The sequence below is a fragment of the Adiantum capillus-veneris genome, chromosome 23, assembly GCF_014529385.1.
Source record: "Adiantum capillus-veneris isolate H3 chromosome 23, ASM1452938v2, whole genome shotgun sequence".
NCBI lineage: Eukaryota > Viridiplantae > Streptophyta > Polypodiopsida > Polypodiales > Pteridaceae > Adiantum > Adiantum capillus-veneris.
The window spans coordinates 32,849,230-32,861,770 of NC_140953.1; positions in this window are offsets into that span (position 1 = coordinate 32,849,230).

Consider the following 12,541-nt stretch of genomic DNA (forward strand, 5'->3'; position numbering starts at 1 on the left):
ATGTTGTCTAATGCACAGCTGCCAAATGGGTTTTGGGCTGAAGCTGTATCAACAGCTGTTCATCTTGTAAATATATCTCCTAGCAAGGTTTTGTAGAAGGATTCAGTGCCAGAGATGGTATGGTCAGGCAAAATGCCCTCATACAAGCATCTCAGAGTCTTTGGCTGTGAGGCATATACTCACGTTCCAAAGGAATTTAGGAACAAACTTGAGCCAAAGAGTAGAAAGTGCATCTTTCTAGGCTATGGTAATTCTGGTGAGATGGGGTACAGACTTTGGGATCCCGAATCCAGAAAGGTTGTCCGCAGCAATGATGTTCACTTTAATGAATCCAAATATTATTCTAAACCAGAGAGGGTTGAGGAGATTAGAAGAGTTGTCTTCCAAGAAGATGGATCTGCACGTGCAAGACAAAATGTCAGGGCTCAAGAGGAGCAAGGACAGGATAGAGTGGAACCACAGGTTGTGGCTGAGCCCGAGCCACCTATTGTGCGTAGATCTGGACGTGTCACGCGACCTCCTGATAGGTTTGTTCCATCTATGAACTATGTCATGTTGAATGATTGCAATGAGCGTTCATGTTACAAGGAAGCAGTGCAAATGAAGGACTCCGGGAATTGGCAATTGGCCATGCAGTTAGAGATGACAGCTCTGCATAAAAACAAGACATGGAAGCTAGTTAAATTACCACAGGGCAAAAAGGCTCTACCTTGTAAATGGGTTTATAGGTATAAGATCACCGCTCATGATAGTCAGCCAAAGTACAAAGCAAGGCTTGTTGCCAAGGGCTTTAAGCAAGAACAAGGCATTGACTTTGATAAAGTCTTCTCTCCGGTGGTGAAGATGACTACATTGAGATGCTTTCTTGCATTGGTTGCCATATTAGATTTGGTGTTGCACCAAATGGATGTCAAGACAGCGTTCTTGCATGGTGATTTAGATGTGGAAATTTACATGCAGCAGCTAGAAGGGTTTGTTGAGAAAGGCAAGGAAGATTGGGTATGCCAATTGTTAAAGAGTCTTTATGACTTAAAACAATCACTGAGGGCATGGTACCATAAATTCCACAAGTTTATGCTTTCTCAAGGCTACAAACGTAGTGAGTTCGATCACTGTCTATATACAAAGAAGGCTAAGGATGGTAGTTGGTTGATCCTTATTTTGTATGTGGATGACATGTTGATTGCTGGCAAGCACTTGGAAGAAATTTCAGCTTTGAAGTCAAAGATGGAAAAATCGTTTGACATGAAAGACATGGGTGAGGCAAGTCATATACTTGGTATGCGCATTGAGAGAGACAGATCAAAGAAGTTGATTTGGTTATCTCAAACAGAGTATATTGACAAGGTTTTGCAACGTTTCAATATGGAGAAGGGAAAGGTATTGAGTGTTCCATTGCCACCATATGTGAAACTTAGCAAACAAGATTGTCCTGTGTCTGAGGAAGAAAAGGCTGAAATGGATAAGATTCCATATGCGTCTGCAGTGGGTAGTTTGATGTATGCAATGATTGCTACTCGCCCAGACATTGCATTTGCAGTGGGAGTAGTAAGTCGATACATGTCAAACCTAGGCAAGAAACATTGGGAGGCAGTGAAAGGAATATTGAGATACCTGAAAGCTACAAAGAGTATACATATATGCTATGGGAGTCAGGAGCTAAGTGTAAAGGGTTTTACAGACTCAGATTATGCAGGTGACTTAGACAACCAAAGGTCTACGTCAGGGTATGTCTTTACATTGGTTGGTGGAGCAGTATCATGCCATTCTAGATTACAAGATTGTGTTACTCAGTCTACTACAGAGGCTGAATATGTTGCAGCATCAGAGGCATGAAAAGAATCAATTTGGCTTAATCGACTAGTAACAGATTTGGGAATCAAAGAAGAGATGCCTGTGCTATATTGTGATAGTCAAAGTGCTATACAATTGGCTCGCAATCCAGTTTATCACTCAAAGACAAAGCATGTGGATGTGAAGTATCATTTCATCAGGGAAATGCTCGAGGATAAGAAACTTCAGCTTGTCAAAGTTCACACCACAGAAAATCCTGTTGATCTACTTACAAAAGGACTTCCCTCAGAGAGCTTTGCGCATTTTCGTAAGCAGTTAGGTGTAGGGTAGTACATCACTTCTCTACATCTCTTGTATATTAGCTTGTATAGTAGCTTCCCTCACACTTAAAGTACCACATTGGACTTTAAGTGGGAGGTTGTTGGGGTATAAAGCCCAATGTGGTCGCCCAGGTAAGTGGGCGGGCCGCCAGGTATGTACACATATTATTTTGTAAAAACCTAATAAGAACTCACTATGCTCTACACATTACAGTAGAGCGAGTTCACCATATCGTCGTGCTCTTCTTCTCACACTCTCTCTCGCATCGCACTTCCGCTCGTACTCCTTCAAGATATGACCTATGGGACCAAAAACAAAACATTACAAAAGATTCCTTCTTATACATATTAGTTAAGGACTGAGGGTCCATCAAGGGGTGGAAAATTGAAGATAAGGTGGAGTGATCTAAGTTGGGGTAGGTGATGAAGAGGGACCAAACTGGAAGTTTGAAACTCTTGGATGATGGCTTTACCTCCTCGATAAAATGTCCATTTCCTTGCTATGCGTGCTTCTCGCATCTTTGAATTTCGGCCTTCTTCTGGTTGAGTTGGGTGGGTGTGAGATCTTCAGCAAACGAGATATTTGTTTCCTTGACTCAATACGCTTTGGTTCTGAAGGTGAGGATTGCATGGTTGGTGGGATGCTCATAGCAAGAGTGGCGATTGCTGCTGGATCCCATTGTAGCATGTGGTGGGAACAAAGGTTTATTGATTTAAGTGAAGCCTTAGGGCTCTGTGTAGTTGGCAACAAAGAAGCTTTCTGTGTAGTCAGCGGTGTATGAAGATCTACTCTATGTAGTCAGAGCAGGAAATTGGCACGAGGGCACAGTTGAAGTTGACACGAGGGTGCAGTTGAGGTGGGTCTATAGCAGCACGCAGCGGGCTTGGATGCAACACGGAGTTGAGCTCGGGCCTTTGTAGGGCACATGCATTAATGCCCCCCCACAGGCCGCTCTTGCCCAGGGAGACAAGCAGAAGAGGGAGTTTAGGGTTTTGGAGCTACAGAGCTTTTGGCACTGAGAGAGAGAGAGAGAGAGAGAGAGAGAGAGAGAGAGAGAGAGAGAGAGAGAGAGAGAGAGAGAGAGAGAGAGAGAGAGAGAGAGAGAGAGAGAGAGAGAGAGAGAGAGAGAGAGAGAGAGAGAGAGAGAGAGAGAGAGAGGGGGGGAGGGAAAGAGAGAGAGAGAGACACACACACAGAGTTTTTATTTAAAATCCCTTCATTTAAGAACCGCATACTGACACATGACACACTATAATTGAATGACATAGGACAAAGGACAATTTTTAAAACAAATTGAAATCCGTTTATGGTAGGAGACTGAACGAGCACCAGAACTCATGAAATAATAGGTCTATGCCTACAACAAAATAGCATCCAGTTAGAACTTGGACTACCTTGATGGAAAAACAAGTATCCAAACAACCCATTCTGCTTGTTATCGTTGTCCCACAGGCCTAGATCCCCTCACTCTCCTTGTATATGTTATAACCTTTTTTGCTTTCTACTTTAGAATAATCCTTTTCATAATGGCTTTTGTTGCTGCAATGGTATGGTCTGGTTTTTTGGATACTTATGGTTTGTTGAGAAGACCTATTCTATATCCTTCTAGGAAATTCCTTATGCCAGATGGTCCAGGTTTTCCATTAAGTAAGTACTCAAACTTATGCATATTTGGATTAGAAACCTCCAAAGAAATTCTATGCCCTAGGAGCGGCTTACATGTATCACCCTTCCCATATTAAGTACGATCAAATTCATGATAAAAGGAAGGGTTTTTTCTTATAAAGATATTTGAGGAGGAGGGTGAGGTAACTGAAGGTCATACCATCTTATCAACTAGGACAGGATTCATGAACGTTAGCTACGTGAAAAGATCACCGCTTATGTTTTTCTCTTCTTATGGAAAGTCTAAGTGTAAAAACAACCTTTTATACTTGTACGAACTTTAAAAATCACCAAGTTTCCTAGATTTTTTGTACATTTTGGCAGAGTTTCCTCTGTTTTTTTATGTTTTTCAGAAATAATTCCATTTATTGAACCATACCTTGTTACCTCACATCTATGATTTTCCACATCTTCCTCTTTTTTCAGTATGAATTTCATCCCTATTGTCATTCTATTGATAATGTCATAGTGTGTCAACATCCTGATATTTTTAACATATTTGAGACTGTCCATCAATACTTTCCATACGTTGTTGGACGCATTTCTGGCACCCCGTTTTTTGTAAATTTGTACATACAGACATGACACCTGATGTCAAAAGGGTGTACATGCTTTCTTTTTGTGGGTTTTTTAGCTTCCTTTAGCAAGCACATGTACATGCACTGCAAGTCACTAGTCTAGTGACAGCTGTCGGGCTACTATAAGTGCCCATGAGTGATTTTTTTGAAGGGAGACTTGTATATAACTTAAAATCATGTACAAACTTAAAAAAGTTCAGCCAAACTCCAAAATATTGCAGGTTTGAGCTCGTTGTGTCTCCTTGACGGTTTCTGTTGCGGTTTTTGCCCCCGCCTTGCCTACTCTACGTATAGTTGTACCGGGACATCTCTTTGTTCTCATCAATTTTTCATGTAGCAGCATGTAGATTCAAATTTGGTCATCTTTATATTTCTCACCATTCATTTTTAAATCTTTATCTTAAGCTTTAAAGTGCGCCAATTGGAGTTGTGCTCATCAGGCTATGACTAGTTCTTTGCAGGGCTATGGCTATGGTAGACTAGTGGCAAATTGTGTACAGACAGATTGGGAGGGTATATAGCTATGAATTGTGGAATTAATGTTGAATTTGTGGGTTTGTGATGTTCAATTATGAAAGGGGAGGCCCTTGTCTTCATATGCATTGGTCCGCGTGTGTTGTAAGTCCATGCTTTAGCAGGGTTTTGCTCCTATGTGACATAGTCTCTTGGGTGGGCGACGGCTAGTAAATTCCCAAGGTCCTGCTCTTATTGGAATTGTGGTTTTTCAAAGGGATTTTCCAAAGATTTTGGTTTTGATGTAATGCTCTTTCAATGCTCTTGGGTGACATCGCTATAGAGGTGTTCCAGTTTGTTTGTTTCCCACAACAGTGTTTTGGTGCCCCCAGGAAGGAATGGCTTTAAGTTACCTTCACTGTACAAGTTTTGGAAGACATGGTGTTTAGTTTTCCGAGTTTATTGGAAAATCAAATGAAAGTTCCAAAGGTTTCATTGAGAGAATGGAGTTTGCTTGCCTTCTTGCTGACAAGCAAGACCCATCGTTGGTGCTACGAATCTTCTACTTCTGTTTGAAGGGAGATGCTAGAGAATGGTTGGAAGGCTACAATAAGGAGCTACAATCAGCCCAACCTCCTCAATTTATGACCTATGAAATGGTAATGCATGCTTTTCTTACGCACTTTCAATAGGTGGAAGACCCACAAAAGGTATGGCAGTCTATTCAAGGCTTGGTACATGGTGAAGGCCAGACCATAGAAGACTTTGTGAAGCCATTCAATTCATTATGGCCAAGGTGTTGTACATCTTTGGGGGCTGAAATTCCTTCAGTCATGTTGAAGAAGGACAGGTTTCTTGCAAGTTTGAAGAGTAACCTACACTTGAAGGTAGAGCTTAAGCAGCCAAGGACCTTTGAGGAGGCAGTTGAAATTGCAAAGAATAAAGAGTGGAAAGCAGAGCGTCTTCATCAACTTGGAATCAATGTCAAACCAAAGTTTGAAGTGAAAGCGGTAGAGCAACCAAGGGTCCTCATCAGGGAGCCACGTTATGATCAACAAGCTTCTCATGATGTGAAGTATTTTCACAAGGAAATGCAAGAGATTGTAGGTTTTATGAAGAATCTTAGTGTGCATATGATGGGAGGTGGAAGAGGTCAAAGCTATGGATATGGACATATGTATGGAAGCAATGAGGGGTTTATAGGTGGTGGAGGAAGAGGCATGGCTGGAAGAGGGGATATGTTTCAATGTTACAATTGTGGTGAATGGGGTCATAAAAGCCCTCAATGTGACAAGCCAAAGAGAATGGGTGGTGACATGTTTCCTCTTCCTCCACAAATTCCTTCTCGAACTCAAGATTATGGTATTGAGATTAAAGGGGAAGCAGGGCCAAGCGGTTTGACAACTAAAGAGAAGGGCAAAACAAAGGTGGTAAGCATAATCCGTTTGGAGGAGAAAGAGGCTAATTCGGGAGCTATTTTCATGCCTGTAGGTAAGAGGGTTACAAGAGATCATGATATGAGTGATGCAAGTCCCAGCCATAAAAGAGGGAAACAGGTTGAAACAGGTACAGGTAAAGAGAAGAAGAAGAGAAAACCCAGGAAACATTACAATGCATCTGAATTTTCTTTGGGAGAAGGGCAACCAACTTATAGTTTAAGGGCTGATTTGGTGGGTAGAAAGTTTGATGTTATGTTTGGGAAACTCATGGAGATGTGTCCTAAGTTAAAGAGACAATGGAAGCATGTAGTCAACCCCATGAAGAAGGAGCCTACAAGGGGGTCAATGAGAGTCCTATCTTTGAATGAGCTACCTGATATATGCCCTACTATGGATGCATGGCTTAAGAGTAAGTGCATTGGAGAGGTTTATATTGATGGAGGTGCACATGTATGTGTTATTACTCAAGCTTGTGTATCAAAGTTGGGACTCAACATGGTGAAGAATTCATGTTTTCGCATAAAGCTTACCAACCAATCAAGGGTGAGGTGCTTGGGAGTTGTAAAGGACTTGGAGGTGGATGTATTTGATGTTAACGTGCCGGTCAATTCCCATGTTATGCCCGTAGGTATCGTTTCTTTCCCTCACATCCTTGGAAGACCATGGTTACAGGTAACCAAAGCTGTACAGGATTGGGGGCATGGTACCATTACCTCTACAATAGAAGGGGTGAGGTTTGATATGTCTAGCAAGCAATCTTTGGATGCTGATTTTAATGAGAAAATTGATGAAGAAGAGTACTCAAGTGAAGAATAAGACAACGGGGATGATGGAAGTGAAGTGGATGATAGCAACGATAGCAATCTAGATGTTTCCTCCTTGTCTCTTGAAGAAGAGCATGATGAGAAACAAAGATTTCTTGGTCTTTTGGAGAATGAGGATATCTCTGGTCCTTATGAGCAAATTTAAGATCTGATGCAACCCAAAGTTCAACCTAATGTCAAACAGGAGCTGATACAAGGTATGTTGTCTCTTGACTTGACTAGTCATGAGAAGGGTGAGTACCTACATATGATACAACAATTTCCCCATTTATTCATCACTTCTAGAGGCTTTAACGTAGAGTAAATTCACATTCCAATCAAGGAAGGATCTCATCCCGTACGCCATAAGCTAGGAAGAATGGGACGGGTACAACTTAATGCTTTAAAGGAAGAGGTAGACAAGCTTCTTGAAGCAAGTTTCATATGTCCTATGAGTACTGCAGAATGGGTGAGTCCTGTTGTTGTCACACCCAAGAAGGATGGAAAGTGGAGGATACGTGCTTATTTTAAGCCTCTAAACGCAGCCACGAAGAGGGATCCATAACCTCTTCCTTTCATAGATGATATACTTGATTCTATTGCAGGGATCACCTTGGCTTTAGAAGATCAAAAGAAGACCACATTTATCACACCATGGGGATGCATAATGTTATTGTGTGCTTCCTTTTGGAATTATGAATGGCTATGCGTGGTATCAAAAGCACGTCAATAAGGTGTTCTCTCTCTTTCTTGGCAAGTTTGTGAATGATCTTATTGATGACTTTTGTGTTTATAGCTCTAGAAAGGATCATTGTGTAAAGCTTGGGATGGCATTGAAGCAATATGATGAAAGTGGAGGTCAACTCAACCCAAAGAAGTGTCTCTCTTGCTCAACCAAGAGTGAAGTTTTTTGGGCATATGATCTCAGAGAATGGGATTGAATCGGATCTTGACAAAGTGAAGGCTTTGGTGCTCCTCCCATCACCTAAAGATACAAAGCAACTTGCTACTTTCATTCAAAAGGTGAAGTATATGGCAAGGTTTATTCCTTTGTCCTCTCAACTTCTTTATCCTCTACAACAAGTAGCAAAATTGGATCGTCTAGCAATGGACAAATGAATGTGAAGAGGTTTTTCAAGGTATCAAAGAGGTTCTTGGTTCTCTTCCTACTATGCAAGCTCCCAATTGGGATAAGGAGTTTTATGTGAATCCATTAGTAGTTGAGGATGCTATTGGAGCTATGCTTATTCAACGAGGTAACAACTCCCACTACATGAAGCCTATCTATTGTGCTAGCAGGGTGAAGCTAGAGGTGGAAAGAGGCTATACTAAAGTGGATCTCATCATGGTGAGTGTGATTTATGCATGTAGAATGTTCAGGCACTACCTTCTCCCTAAACCATTCACATTCCTCACTAGCTACACCTCTTCTACCTCAATTGGTGAATAGCCCTACTTTGTCAAAGAGGCTCATGAAGTGGATTGTTGAGCTACAGGAATTCCAATTTTCGTTTCTTGTTGAGGAGAGTACAAGGGCTACATTGGCTGATTTGCTTACTTATAAGGAAATCCCTCTTCTTGTTAAGGAGGACGCGGTGAAGATGCAACACATGGAAGCTTTGACATCAACAATGCCTATCTATTGTTTTTTGATGGCTCTTATAGGAAAGTGCATGGTGAAACTTCAGGAGGTGTTGTAATTTATGATCCTCAAGGTGCATTGGTAACTAAAAGGAGTTTGAATCTTAGAGCACAAAGCAACAATGAAGCTGAGTATGCTACTTTGGAGAAAGGTCTCAACCTTTGCCTTGAGCTTGGCATCTGTCATGAGGGTAAGAGGTGATGCTCTTTTGGTGGTTAAGCAAGTACTTGGGGTGTGGAAAAGTAAGAATCCAAGGCTGAAAAATATGTGTTTTCAAGTGAAGAATCTGCTTAAGCATTTTGAAGCTTGGAGTTTAAGGCATGTGGACAGGTCTCAAAATGAAGAAGCACATGGTGCAGCACAAGCTTCAATTGGGTAGTTGTATGTGATAAGGGCTGATTCTCCTCTTTATTTACAAAGGGAAGCTTTAGAAAGGGAGGAAGAGTTTCTACAAACAAGTATGCTTCCATCAGAGTTGGAGAAGTCAAAAAGTATGCCTTCCTACGCCGTGCCAAAAGGTATGTGCTACTTCGTGATGCCTTATATATGAAGGGGGTTGATCTTGTGATGTAAAAAGTTCCTTGGAAAGAGGTAATTTACAAAATTTTAGAGGAGAACCATGACGGTTCTTGTGGTGGTCACTTTGCTTCAAAGATCACTTTGCATAAAGGCTTGCAAGAGGGGTATGCATGGCCAAGCGTTCAATGTGATGTTCATCATTGGTGCAAGTCTTGTAAAGAGTGTCAAAGCATGGAAAATAGGGTTCTCAAATCATAAATTAGAGGCACCATTGTGGATTATGATGTGTTTGAGAAGTGGGGTATTGATGCAATAGGGCCTCTACCTATGACAACTAGAGGCAAATATTACATACTTACTGTTGTTGACTATCTTTACAGGTGGGCCGAAGTCGAAGCTATTAAGAACATCATGAGTAAAGATTTTTCCTTATTTATATATGAAGATATTTGCTGCAAATTTGGCATGCCATTCGACTTACTTTTTGACAAGGGTCTAGGCGTAGTCGTACTGGGACAGCTCTCTGTTCGCATCAATTTTTCATGTAGCGGCCTGTAGATTCAAACTCGGTCATCTTCAACTTTCTTGCCAGTAAGTTTTCAAGATTTCTCTCAAGATTTAAAGTGCCCCAATTGGAGTTGTGATCATCAGGTTACGATACAGGGTTATGGCTATGGTAGACTAGTGGCAAATTGTGTGCAAACAAATTGGGAGGGTATGTAGCTATGATTTGTGGAACTGATGTTGAAGTTGTGGGTTTGTGATGTTAAATTATGAAAGGAAAGTCCCTTGTCTTCATATGAATTGGTTGGCGTGTGCTGTAAGTCCATGCTTTGGCAGGGTTTTGCTCCTATGTGACATAGTCTCTTGGGTGGGCGACGGCTAGTAAATTCCCAAGGTCCTGCTCTTATCGGACTTGTGGTTTTTCAAAGGGATTTTCCAAAGCTTTTGGTGTTGTTGTAGTGCTCTTTCAACGCTCTTGGGTGACATCGCTACAGAGGTGTTCCAGTTTGTTTGTTTCCCAACAACGTTTACGTCCGTATTTAGTTTTTTACATATGGTTTTATGATTACTCCAAATTTGACTCTTGATTGCGCTCAAGCAACATACAAAATTCTTATTTTATCCCAAAAAATTTGATGAAAAAATCGTGTATTCTGATACAATGCAACGAGAAATAAAGAACTAGAAATATAGACATAATACTCAATTCTTTGATGAAGGAGCATTGTGTAACTGTATGCTAAAACCAATTCCAAAATAACTTGTATGATACAGATGCTGTAAAAGATCACAGCTTAGTCGTTATTTTGTACAAAATATTATGTTCACCATGTTTTAATTTAAAAAGCTTTCTTAAAATGCAAAAAAGCCATCTCAATAGACTAAAAGTCTACCTGGTTTCAAGTTCCAGGCATGACTGAGGTGTCGAAGATTTTTTTTGGAGGAGAGTAATGTTATGTCAATTGTCGCCGCGACTGTGTGTGATTACAAAGTCTCCTTCAAGCCACTATTGTACGTTCGAGCAAATGTTGTAGTAGCGCTGACTGCTATTGTAGTATTACTATGTGCATGTATCTGTATGTGAGTCTAATAACCCGTAGTATGCAGCCTTAGGGAAATGTTATCTGAGAGCAGCTCAAAAAGTAGGTTGTGTGTGTGTGTGTGTGTGTGTGTGTGTGTGTGTGTGTGTGTGTACCCACACAGGTTAATATGTAGCAGGTGTAGTATGCCTGAAGGTGTATCAAAACACCAGGTAACGCAGGTTGAGAGGGAGCAAAGAGTAAGAGCTTAATGTTGCACCTTTGGGTTGTTTACAGAGAACCCAGAGTGTGTGTTTTATAGCTTTAGTCAAGTGCTAAAAATAACTTTCGATTAGTGAATGCACCAATTGTGGTTAGTTGGCTAAGGTTGGCAACATTAATTGCTAACGTGTATTTTTGTGGGAGGATAAGAGAGAGAGATAGGGAGAGAAAGAATTACGTTTTAAATCCCCAGGGTAAGACATGAGACAGAGAGAGAGATAGAGAGAGAGTTTAAATTTTTCTTAATTATATGGGTGAAAAAACCTCCTGTACTCTCCTTTTGTTCGAGTTTTATCCAAACTAAATTTCCTTTTTGAGAAAATATAGAGAGAGAGATAGAAAAAGTCGTAAAAGATAAAAAATTATTATTGTTCAGAGTTTCCAAATAGATTAAAAGGTGAGATAACTAGAAAAAGAAAGCAAGAAAGAGAGTAATAGAGAGAAAGGAATAACTTAATGCTACCCTGTATTCTCGATCTTGGGTATCAATTAGAGAGAGAGAGAGAGAGAGAGAGGCGAGTGAACTTGTGGTGTTTTTGGGCCTTTCATGTGTGAAGAAATAGTATAAAAATAATAAAAGATGAATTTTTGGTTTTAACGAGATGATAAAAAGACCTTTTTATTTGAGAGACATTTATGAGGGGGAAATTGACCCGAGGTAGGCATTCTTTTTAGAGTGGGTCTACTACATCCCTTTGTCATTTCTAAAGTATTTTCTTTTTGTGATTTTGAGCATTGTAGAATCATTGGAAGTGCAGGTGGTTGAGTAGGGAGAGGCCAAGGGGGTCGCTTAAAAAGGACAGAAACGAACTTTTGGAGGTGAAACATCGTGGGGAAGCTACCGGGAGTGAGTGAGAGTGAGAGAGAGAGAGAGAGAGAGAGAGAGAGAGAGAGAGAGAGAGAGAGAGAGAGAGAGAGAGAGAGAGAGAGAGAGAGAGAGAGAGAGAGAGAGAGAGAGAGAGAGAGAGAGAGAGAGATCAATCGGATGTAGTCTGATAGTCAGTCAGATATGCTTCGTTGGATTGTAATAGATCGGATAATGGTTGGTCAGCCAGATTGTAGTAAATTGGACATTTAATAGTTAGTTGTATTCCAAGATTGAGGTTGTTATAACCATATTCAGGTGAAGCAACCAGGAGAGAGAGAGAGAGAGAGAGAGAGAGAGAGAGAGAGAGAGAGAGAGAGAGAGAGAGAGAGAGAGAGAGAGATCGGATGTAGTCTGATAGTCAGTCAGATATGCTTCGTTGGATTGTAATAGATCGGATAATGGTTGGTCAGTCAGATTGTAGTAAATTGGACATTTAATAGTTAGTTGTATTCCAAGATTGAGGTTGTTATAACCATATTCAGGTGAAGCAAGCATATAAGCTCACTCTACGCATGTATGGATCCAAAAATGGGTCGTGGTTGTTGGTCTTTTCTTGATGAATAGAGTAGATCTAAGTTCTTTTCTGAGTTATATTCTTACTCTATTATGTTACTTCTGTGTATCACTTGTTGTATTTGAATGTAGTTTTGAGTT